At 43.7% G+C, this 12,105-nt stretch overlaps 1 protein-coding gene across 24 annotated transcripts in view; it reads right to left on the reverse strand.

Annotated features, from left to right (window-relative positions):
- The window catches only part of LOC115268722 (voltage-dependent calcium channel type A subunit alpha-1), a 561,442-nt gene that overhangs the window by 38,361 nt on the left and 510,976 nt on the right, over nucleotides 1-12,105 (reverse strand). Inside the window, exon 31 of one of the 24 annotated variants that reach the window (XR_009998923.1) lies at nucleotides 5,132-5,752. The exons of the other annotated variants lie outside the window; for them this stretch is intronic. The gene's annotated coding sequence lies outside the window, so the exon portion shown is untranslated. The remainder of the gene's footprint in view (nucleotides 1-5,131; nucleotides 5,753-12,105) is intronic. 24 annotated transcript variants of the gene reach the window in all.

Consider the following 12,105-nt stretch of genomic DNA (forward strand, 5'->3'; position numbering starts at 1 on the left):
AAACAAAATTTTGTACTCAATCATAAGCATCACTAAGGGTTCTAGAGCTAGGAGTTCTAGAGTGGTATATACTCAACTAAAGAGCAGCTAAAATCTATGGATGATGATACTATTGCAGGTTAAATATAGGACAAGTTTTATCCAATGTTTAGCAGATTAGCTTATGCAGTTAAATTGATCACGTTGTGGATCCGCAATGGGCAGTAGCGTTATACACAATTGTTGCTTAGTTGCCTATCTAACCTTTGAGTAAGGAATTGTTCAGAACCCTTTGTTATTTTGAGTTTCATATAACTTCACGGGCTGCAAAACGGTGAGTCGATAAGGAGAGCGTCGACGATCCAACATAGCTCTGGTCCTTACAAGTTCCTACCACATGACAAAGACTAATGACAAAGACCGCCAGCTAAGAGTTGTGTGCCTAGCTGGTAGTGCAGTCTGAGCACTATTGTCTTTCTGATTTCAGCTAGATTGAGGAGGTACGACCCGAGCGTCTGTTCACCAAGGAGGTGCGGCTCAAACAGCATTTGTTCTGTTTCTGGCATCCAGCGGCTGATACGAAACGCTGCATCATGCCCAACTAGATCCAAGGAGGTAGCCTCATTAGCGTGGTCGACCTAGTGTTAGTTGGGACGCTAGGCCCAATAAGCCACCCGTAAAAATCCCCATTACAAATAACACAACGTGTGATCAGGTGGCAGCCGATCCACACAAACATGTGCATGTTGAGAGTTAAGGGCCGTTTCTTCAACTACAGCATTAACAACGTCCACTGCCCACATGAAGTGAGGCCTGATGACAGGAAAGAAGTGTTCTACGCGTAGTTAGACAAACATACGATGGTTGGTCACCGCGGGACGTGAAAATCGTTGTCAGCAACATGAACGCGCAGGTAGGAAGCGAAAACACAGACCGGATATCGGGCGAAACAGCATGCACGCCGTATCGAATGATAACGGCCAGCGATGCTTAAACTTTGCAGCCTTCCGTGGTATGGTAGTCCGAAGCACTTTCTTCCCCCGCAAAGATAAAGCCCCCTGGAGATCACCCGACCATCAAACAGAAAACCAAATCGACCACGTTCTAATTGACGGTGAATTTTTGCACCTTGCACATACCACAGTAAGAATATAGATTCGGATCACCACCTAGTCGCTGTATGCATGCGCTACTTCCGATGGTTATTACCACACGTCGAAGTCGAACGTCGCGACTCAACATCGAGCAGCTGCGTAACGTAGATGTGGCTCAAGACTACGCGCAGCAGTTAGTAGTGGCCCTACCAACGAAAGAGCACTTGAAGATGAGTGGAGGGTCATCCGATCCACCATAGGTGTCCTTCGGCTGCAGCGACTCCGAATCATGGAAACGACTGTACGACGGCGAATGTGAAAAGTTGAAAAACGAGAATGTTGCAACACCGTACAAGAGCTAATGAGGCACGTTATAGACAGGCGCAGAACAGGCCGAACTCAGTATTCCGGAGGAAGAAGCGCCAGCAGGAAGAACGAGATGGCGAAGAGATGGAAGAGCTGTACCGCGCTAAGGACACACGAAAGTTCTACGAGAAGCTGAACCGCTCGCGCAGAGGCTTTGTGCCACAAGCCGACATGTGCCGAGATAATCACTGGAATATTCTCACAAGCGAGCGTGAGGTGGTCGAGAAGTGGCGCAGCATTACGATGAGTACCTCAATGGCGACGTTGCAAGTACCGAAGGTAGCGTGGTTACAGATCTAGGAGTATGCGCACAGGACGAAAGACTTCCGGCTCCTGACCTCCAAGAGATTGAGGAGGAGGTTGGCCGGTCGAAAAACAACAAAGCCGCTGGAGCAGATCAACTATCAAGCGAGCTTCTAAAATACGGTGGAGAAGCACTGGTGAGAGCACTACACTGGGTCATTACCAAGATTTGGGAGCAAAAAGTATTACCGGAGGAATGAATGGAAGGTATCGTGTGTCCCATCTACAAAAAGGGCGACAAGTTGGATTGCGGGAACTACCGCGTGATCACACTACTGAGCGCTGCCTACAAGATACTCTCTCAAATTTAATGCCGCCGTCTATCACCGATTGCAAGAGAGTTCGTGGGGCAGTAAATATCAGGCTGGATTTATGGGTGAACGCGCTACAACGGACCAGATGTTCGCCATCCGCCAGGTGTTGCAGAAATACCGCGAATACAACGTGCCCACACATCACTTACAGATTACGCGGACTGTATGATGACCGTGCTGACAGGACGAAGGTCGGTGGTAATAGCGTGTAACTTCAATATCTGTGCCGTAGAACGAGGAAGCCGTTTTACGAACCAGCGGGGTCAGATCCTGCTAAAGGTTTTGGATATGCTAGATGTCGACATGTAAATATTGGTACCAAGAGTACCTTTAGTCGGTACAGTACGGAGTCAATTATTGACGTTACCTCGTTAGCTCTGGCCTAACAAGTAGTTCAAACTGGAGGGTAGACGATGGCTACACTCACAGCGATCACCTGGTGGTTTGCTACAGTATAGACTACAACAACAGCAGGCAGCGGCTAGAGGAAGAGGCAGCTTAAAGGTGGAAGACATTATACTTCGACGAAGGGGCATTTAGGGAGGCACTCTGCCGTGAGCGAAACCTATTTGGTTTGGATGGGGACGAGCTTGTAGCAGTGCTCTCGAGTGCGTGCGAGTTGATCATGTCTAAGCGAGTCCACCTAAGAAATGGGAGTACACTGGCTTACTGGTGGACTGATGCGATTGCGGACCTGCGTCACGTCTGCCTACGGATTAGGCGGTGGATGCAGCGAGCACGATCAGAGGAAGAGCGAAACGAACGGCGAGTGGTGTTCGCTGCTGCAAAAGCCGCACTGAAGGCCTGTTTTGAGGGTCCCTGTCAGAGTGCGAATCCGTTTGGTGATGCGTACAAGATCGTGATGACCAAGACAAGAGGTGTAATGGCTCCTACAGAGCAATCTCCAGAGATGGATCATCGAGGGAATTTTCCGCGTCATGATCCGTCCTTGGCCTCCTTTCGTAAGACGACGGGGACTGGGGCTGGCGATTAAGATAGAGTCAACGATGTGGAATCTGCAGGGATAGCAAAGTCCCTTAGCGTAGGTAAGGCCCCAGGTCCGGACGGAGTTCCCAATCTGGCCTTAAAAGTAGCAATTGTAGAGGCTCCCGAGATGTTCAAGTCTACTAAGGAGAAAGGCCTGGACGAAGGAGTTTTTGCTGAAGTATGGATGAGACAGAGGCTGATTATATTGCCAAAGGCGGGGAAATTATCCGGAGACCCATCGGCATATAGACCAATATGCGTGATCGACACGGCAGAGAAGGTGCTCGAAAAGATCATCCTCAATAGAATGCTGAGACACACCGAGGGTGTAAATGGTCTCTCAAGTAGCCACTACGACTTCCGGTAGAGGAGGTTGACCGCAGACGCTGTCGGATACAAAGAAGCACTCGAGCGTAAGAGAAGGGGAATCGCTACTGGATTAAGAAACACGTTTGATAGCGTCAGTTGGCCAGCTATTGCCGATGCCCTCCAGCGTCTGGGATATCCGGGTACCTAGATTCTCGGTAGATTCTCGGAAGTTACTTTCAGAATCGAGTACTAGTTTGCGACACAGAGGTGGGTCGGAAGTGCTTTCACATAGCCTCTGGAGTCCCGCAAGGTTCCATCCTGGGTGGGTCTGGTTTCATGGAAAGTCATGTACGACAAAGTGTTGAGTTTAGAGTTCCCGGTGGGAGTGGAGATTGTCGGCTTTGCTGACGGCTCGAAGTCTACGGTGAGTCAATCGAAGAAGTGAAGTTGACTACCACCTACTCGGAGTATGGCTTGTTCAGACGCTACACAAGAAGTGGTCCATTGGCCCGGAGTCGGCTACGTAGGCCATACCGCTGTCTTGTGGTCGAAATGGACACTTACAGCGATTAAGTGGCCACGGGGAGAGCATCCTGGTAGTGTTGCTGCCGTGGCGTATTCGGTCGGATTCGGTTGGATTCGAACTCGCGGTTTGAAGGGGTCCCTGGCTATGTTGGAGCAGGTGGAGGCCCCATGTTGGCACGCCCTTCTGTGTACTGCCTGATAAAGCCTTACTTACGGGAAGTTCAAATAGCTGTACACGCGGTATTGGTTCTCGATACTTGGGGGACTCCCCAAAGTGAGTCATCAACGTTGCTTCAGGACGTGGGTCGAGGAAATGGTAGTCCTGGCTTCTACCTTGGTTGTAGAAGACCGCCACTAACGACCTGAACCTCCTTGTTCAGGGATCATCCCACCATGGCTTAGAAGAAAGAGAGTGCCAAACGGAACGTCGGCTGTCGTACCCCAAAATATGATTTAAATAGATCCGATCAATTTGTATACATCGCTGACGATGTTGGCAAAACATTTTGAATGATGGGCTGATCACGTAGTGCGAATGCCGGAAGAAACAAAAATGCCGATTTCGTGAACTGCCGTGAGCGCACTGGCTGAACGTGGTTGAAGAAAATCCTGGAACCCTAAACGTCGGAGAAACAGGAGAAATATCGTGGATGCTTCTCAACTACACGTTTGGCGGTACTGAAGTGAATCTAAAGTGTTTGTAGCTGTTAATGTAAGGTAGGTAAACCATTCAAAGTAATGATATACAATAGTAACACGGTTCTGAACAATTCTTTTACCCAATGCCATATCTCTATACCTACTTCAAAATCCCATACTACCCATTTTCCTTGTATCACATCTGAGCAAAAAAAATCTTTCTGTAGTGAAGGTGTCCACCAACAATATTGACAATCATTTGATACTGGATCAATGTTGCTGCTGTGAGACGTCAGTGAAAGCTGAAGTTGGAGAGTTTTGTAGATTTGGTGCACTATAATATTCAAATTGTCATTTTTTTTGTGATGAAATATTGAAAAACAGTCAAGTTGCTGTACAACATGTAGATTTAAAAAGATTTAATTTTTTTTCGATACGTCGGCAGTGATTCAGAGCGTTGGAATGTATTTTACCGTAATAAATGAAACTAGCAAATTGTATATGCCTAGAAATCGGTGAGAAGAATTACAAAAGAGATAGAAAAAACTACGAATGGTGACTATCCTGACTAAACTTAATACTAAAGAAAATCTAAAATAAATATTCATTAATTACCTATTGAAAAACTCAACTGAATTAGCAGTTCTAGCCTTAAAAGAACATAGTCAGTGGAGGAGAATTGTGTGTCAGAGCAGGACTGTCTAGGATCAGGCAGCTTCCCCTAGTTTTTTTTACGTGTTGAACGATTCGAACGACTCGGTGGGAGAATGTCAGCAAGATTAAATGTAGAAAAAGTGTAAATAGGCGGAGGAAGATATTAGAGGAAGAGTAGCTTCAGGATTGTCCAACTTTCAGCCTTTCCGAGTTAAATATGGAATTGGAAGCCCTTTTCGGTGCATTTTTTGAGTTCGGCACCCTTGTGTTAGCAGTGCTTCGAGGGACCTTCGCCCTGGGCGATCGGTCTCCATCGCACTCTTCTCTTGTGGTGTGGAAGGGCGATATTTGTACTCGCTCGGGGGCGGATCGGTAACCTTTACCCGAACCTTGTCGGTATGGTCGATATCTCGCCAATGCACATTGTCACACAGCTAGCCCTTGGGGGAGAATTTGGCGATTTAGTGTTTACGTTTCAGCTGTGTGATTGTGTCTCCACGAGCTTATGAGCGATTCGGCCTTTTAGTACTTTTCGTCAGGGCAACACGGTTGGACATGGACAAAACGAGCCGCAAATGAGGTCTGTAATAGATGGTACATAGAAAGCGATAAAGGATAAATGAAATCTGTACAGGTAATAGGAGAATTTGAAAGTAAATGTATGGTGTGGGATGGGAATGACTAAGTCTTTGGATATTGTTTAAACTATCTACAAATCGCAGTTTAGTAAATAGAAGTGTTATAGCATCTCCTTTCGTTCTTAATGTAGTCTCATTTACTTGCATTGCGGGAGAAGGACCTTTTTTAAGCAGCAACGTATTTAGTGACTTTTTGAAATATTTTGTGTATCAATTTTGTCCAAAATTAGGCATTGATAACTTTCATCTAGTATAAACGCATTCTGGTGGAATTCCAAACCACGACTTCGTATTCGCTAGACCGGAACTTTAACCAAATAAGCCATAGAACTGGTGATAATTCTGCGGAATAGAAAGCCAAACTGACTCCAAACCCGAGCAAAGTCTGACAGCAAATTGAAAACAAATTTTGATGTTGTGATATTGCAAATTATGATAACTCAGGTTGTTGTCGTTTTGGTTGTTTCAACGGTTAAAACATCCGGTTAAAACGGTTAAACGGTTAAAATGAGAGCAGAAAAATGTTCCCATAACAGCAAATTGAAAACAATTCCTACTATCAGTGATAGCAAATTGATAACTGTTTCTGCTATCAGTACAAAAAAAATGGAAAAATCGTTAAATATAGGTGTCTTTCGATTGATATCAGATCCTAAATGCCATAAGATAATTAGTCTAATGGTATATTCCTAGAGTTATTATACAAGATTGCCTAGAAGTTATGAAATAACTTAATAACTTATTTTTTTAAATAGTTTGAAGTGGCAGCAAAACGAAATCTAAGTTTGAAATCAAATTTAGTCAAGATCAACTGATATCAAAATGTGATATCAATTTGCTGTTGAATACAAATCGAGTTTTCGATTTGCTATCATTTTGTTGTCAGACTCTGCTCGGGAACCCACACCATGAACACTCTCTTTTTATAAAGAGATGCCCTACACAATCTCCAACACATTCGGACAGAGAGTGCAGTTGGCAAGGCATGGGGAGTGCGAGACAATTCTCATCTTCTTGAAAACAATGCGCATTCACTTTCAGTTATCAGACACAATCGTGAGTATGTAGGAGATTGTCATCAAGCGTGTAAATTTGAAAAATACGATCGGTTATCAGCACCATACACCACTACGAACGAACACGCAAAGGAAGCAAAGAGAAACTGAACCAATTGCGACCACTGTTCCTCATCGGTCGGTTGGCTCGTGAAGCAAACTGACTGGAGACCATTCGTTCTCACTTGCTGAGATTAGTGGGAAGGTGCGGAAATGATTAAGTGTATTTATTTGGTGCTCAAAACTTGTAAAAACTATCATTTTGTAGGTAAGAGAATGTTTGACGTGACTATTAAAATCGGTTTAATTTGATATTATGTCATTTGCCCTGTATACAAAACACTGGCGGAAATTAAAATGGTTCACATTTTTTTTGTCTGTATTAACGAGATTTTTAACCCCAGGCTAGTTCATCTCGGGACCCACGCTTTACATCCCTTCCGAAGGAAGAACCCACATTTTGAGAGTATGTCGGGAGTGGGATTCGATCCCAGGTCCTCAGCGTGATAGTCTTGTGTTCTAATCACTGCACCAGGTCCGCTCCATGGTTCAGAAAGCCACACAGCGTAGAATCATCGTTCTTCACTCTTAGTAATCATTTTTATTGCTTATACTTCTACTTGCTTCAGAAGCATATTAGCCAATCAAAAGCATATAGCAACCGCTTTGAATTGAAAAGCGCTGGTCAAATCAGAGCACATTTTGCTACGTTCGTGGAAAAAAAACGCTTCACTTTTCAAGCACTGCTAAGCCGAAAAGAGATTAGTCATGGTGTGGATTCGGAGTCAGTTTGGCTTTTTATTTCGCAGAGTCGTCATCTGCACTGTGCCGGAGTCGTGGGTTCAAATCCCACCAGAGGGTGATTTTTTTCACAAATTCATCTCTCAGTTTTCGAAGTAACAATATTCGTTCATCAATCTGATGCAAAAACTGTATTCTGTAGATGATTGAAATATAATATACCTAGCTTTTAATTCGTGCCATATGCATCGATATTGGTTAAATCATTTCCTTATTTTTAGACAAAGTAAAACTCGATTTCAAGCTACACTGAACTCTGTTTGAACGCGATGAATGTGTGCGTTCAAAAAAAAAAAAAAAAAGAATCGCGTAAAAAATCACGTTACATCAAGATACAAAAGATATTTATACGTGATTTTTCTAATATTGCTTCCGAAAATCATCCCAAAATTTAAACCAAGATTTTTCCAAACTTTCTTTCAGAAATCCTTTTTGAATTTTTAACGAGATTTTGCCTTGGAAGCTTTTTGTTTTTTTTTGTTTAGGAATTTATCATCTTAGTTTTTCCAACTGAGGACTTCTTATTAGAATTTCTCCTTAAAGTTTGCTATAAATTATCCCAGGATTTCTTTTCAGTAAATCCTCCCCGAGCTTCTTACAAAACTTCTCTTAGAGGTCTCTTTACAGTATGACCCATAAAAATATGCGACATTGCATTTTCAATGAATTAAACTTTTTGGATTAGGATACAATAAGGAGATCATTGTCATACAGGATCTCTAAATATTTTGTCAAAATATTCATTGGTTACGTATATGGGATTCCTTATAATTGTTAACAATTTCTAAATAAAATCAAGTTTTCCTCTAATTTTCAGAGCAAAACGAACTAAGATAAAAACTTTTAAACACATGGAAACCATGAAGAAATATGTACTCTTTAATACGCCTATTTTTGAAAAATATTTTGAAAATAATTTTCAACGTTTAGGGAACAAAAACTAAAAAAGGTGCTACATATTAACAACCGCATTTAAGATAAATTAATAAAAAACTTAACACTGTTTGAACATTCTTCAAAACAATTTTATGTCGATGAAGGCATATAAACCTACCTTTATGATAGGTACAAATACTAAGTACTTAAAAACAATTTCATGCTTAAAACATAATATTTTCTAAAAATTATCATTTGTCAAATAATTTAATTTTCAGAAAATGTCTCTTAATTTATAAGGTAATATTTTTTTCGTTCTTGTCCGACGAACCAACGAACTCCTGAAGACCTTATCCAGCCATAAAAGTACTATTTTGAAAATAAAATTTACTTGAATGCGATTGAATGCAATTGAAAGAAAATTAAATCCTTAAAAAACGGCCTCTGGCGCGTGGACGATTCCGACATCCATATGTTCAACGTTATACAGGGGATACTCAAAATAAGTGGGACAGGTAAAATTTTCACTTTTCAAAAAATGTTCAACTCGCTGTAACTTTTCGAAAAGGGCATCAAATATTCTCAAATTTTTACTGTAAGTTCATCAACTAGTTGTGTATCAGTGGTCAAAATTTGGAAAAGATCGGGCTATTCTACACGAAGTTATAAAGATTCTAGAAAAAGGTATAATTATTTGATAGCCAACTTTGAGCTGTTATATCTCCGGATTCAATGAACCGAATGCAATGAAATTTTGATCATTTTGACTTATATAATGAGCTATTAAAAACATTTGACTAAACTTAAAATTCTTTACACGAAAGAAAATATAACGATTAGATAATTTTTCTAATATAACACCAATTTATCCAAAATTTCGTTATAGTTTCAAAATTCGAGATAGTAATTATAGTTCATTTAAATTCCCTCTAATTGACTTGAAAATATTTATGTTTCAAAAGAAAGCAATCAAATAGCCGGCATTAAATTAAAAAAGTAATGGGATGCATATGAAAAATAGATAAATTTACTAAAAAAAAACATAGAATAAATAAAATCACTATAACTTTTTTTCTTAATAATAATTTCAAATTAAGTCAACTGTTTTTCAAAGTTTATTATATTAGTCATAAATGAACAAAATTTCATTACATTCGGTTCATTGAATCCGGTGATATAACAGCTCAAAGTTGGCTATCGAATAATTATACCTTTTTCTAGAATCTTTATAACTTCGTGTAGAATAGCCCGATCTGATTGATGGACGGCACTTCTCCGACATTATCGACGTCAGGACCTATCGTGGCGCTAATATCGACTCCGATCACTACCTGGTGATGGTTAAACTGCGCCCAAAACTCTCCGTTATTAACAACGTACATTACCGGCGGCCGCCCCGGTACAATCTAGAGCGACTGAAGCAACCGGATGTCGCCACCGCATACGCGCAGAATCTCGAGGCAGCGTTGCCGGACGAGGGTGTGCTCGATGTGGCCCCTCTAGAGGACTGCTGGAGTACAGTGAAAGCAGCCATCAACAACGCAGCCGAGAGCACTATCGGGTACGTAGAACGGAGTCGACGAAACGATTGGTTCGACGAGGAGTGCAGAGCGGTTCTGGAGGAGAAGGATGCAGCGCGGACGGTAATGCTGCAGCATGGAACCCGACAGAATGTGGAGCGATACAGACAGAAGCGGCAGCATCAGACCCGTCTCTTCCGGGAGAAAAAGCGCCGCCTGGAAGAAGCGGAGTGCGAGGAAATGGAACTGCTGTGCCGTTCACAGGAAACACGCAAGTTCTACCAGAAGCTCAACGCATCCCGCAAAGGCTACGTGCCGCAAGCCGAAATATGCAGGGATAAGGAAGGGAGCCTCCTGACGGACAAACGTGAGGTGTTCGAAAGGTGGAAGCAGCACTTCGACGAGCACCTGAATGGCGAAGAGAATGTAGGCACAGAGGACCAAGGCAGCGGAGGAAATGACTATGTTGGTGCAGCAGAGGACGGGAACGAACCAACTCCCACGCTGAGGGAAGTTAAGGATGCCATCCACCAGCTCAAAAACAACAATGCGGCTGGTAAGGACGGTATCACAGCAGAACTCATCAAGATGGGCCCGGAAAAGTTGGCCACCTGTCTGCACCAGTTAGTAGTCAAGATCTGGGAAACCGAACAGCTACCGGAGGAGTGGAAGGAAGGGATAATCTGTCCCATCCACAAGAAAGGCGACAAGTTAATGTGTGAGAACTTTCGAGCGATCACCGTTTTGAATGCTGCCTACAAAGTGCTATCCCAGATCATCTTCCGTCGTCTTTCACCTAAAGTAAATGAGTTCGTGGGGAGTTACCAAGCCGGTTTCATCGACGGCCGGTCGACAACGGACCAGATCTTCACCGTACGGCAAATCCTCCAGAAATGCCGTGAATACCAGGTCCCAACGCATCACCTGTTCATCGACTTCAAAGCGGCATACGACAGTATCGACCGCACAGAGCTATGGAAAATTATGGACGAGAACAGCTTTCCCGGGAAGCTGACTAGACTGATAAGAGCAACGATGGACGGTGTGCAGAACAGCGTAAGGATTTCGGTTGAGCTATCCAGTTCATTTGAATCTCGACGGGGACTACGACAAGGTGATGGACTTTCCTGCCTACTATTCAACATCGCCCTGGAAGGTGTTATGCGACGAGCCGGGCTCAACAGCCGGGGTACGATCTTCACGAAATCCAGCCAATTTGTCTGTTTTGCGGATGACATGGATATTATTGCCAGAACATTTGGAACGGTGGCAGAACAGTACACCCGCCTGAAACGTGAAGCAGCAAAGGTCGGACTGGTGGTGAATGCGGCTAAGACAAAGTACATGCTGGTAGGTGGGACTGAGCGAGACAGGACAAGCCTTGGCAGCAATGTTACGATAGACGGGGATACTTTCGAGGTGGTTGAAAAATTCGTCTACCTCGGTTCCTTGCTAACGGCTGACAATAACGTGAGCCGTGAAATACGAAGGCGCATCATCAGTGGAAGTCGTGCCTACTATGGGCTCCAGAAGAAACTGCGGTCAAAAAATATTCACCTCCGCACCAAATGTACCATGTACAATACGTTAACCCTAAAAGGGATACCTGGGGTCCATTGGACCCCAGGTGCCTTTCCGAGCTCGTCTTTGATGGAACACACTTAGCGAGGTGACGAAACTGAGGCCATGAAGGTATCCCTTTTAGGGTTAATAAGACCGGTGGTTCTCTACGGACACGAGACATGGACGATGCTCGAGGAGGACCTGCAAGCACTCGGAGTTTTCGAACGACGGGTGCTAAGGACGATCTTCGGCGGTGTGCAGGAGAACGGTGTGTGGCGGAGAAGGATGAACCACGAGCTCGCTGCACTTTACGGTGAACCCAGCATCCAGAAGGTGGCCAAAGTCGGAAGGATACGGTGGGCAGGGCATGTTGCAAGAATGCCGGACAACAACCCTGCAAAGTTGGTGTTTTCTAACCATCCGGTTGGTACAAGAAGGCGTGGAGCGCAGAGAGCACGATGGGCGGACCAGGTGGAGCGTGA

This window comes from Aedes albopictus, chromosome 3, assembly GCF_035046485.1.
Source record: "Aedes albopictus strain Foshan chromosome 3, AalbF5, whole genome shotgun sequence".
In the NCBI taxonomy this organism is placed as follows: domain Eukaryota; kingdom Metazoa; phylum Arthropoda; class Insecta; order Diptera; family Culicidae; genus Aedes; species Aedes albopictus.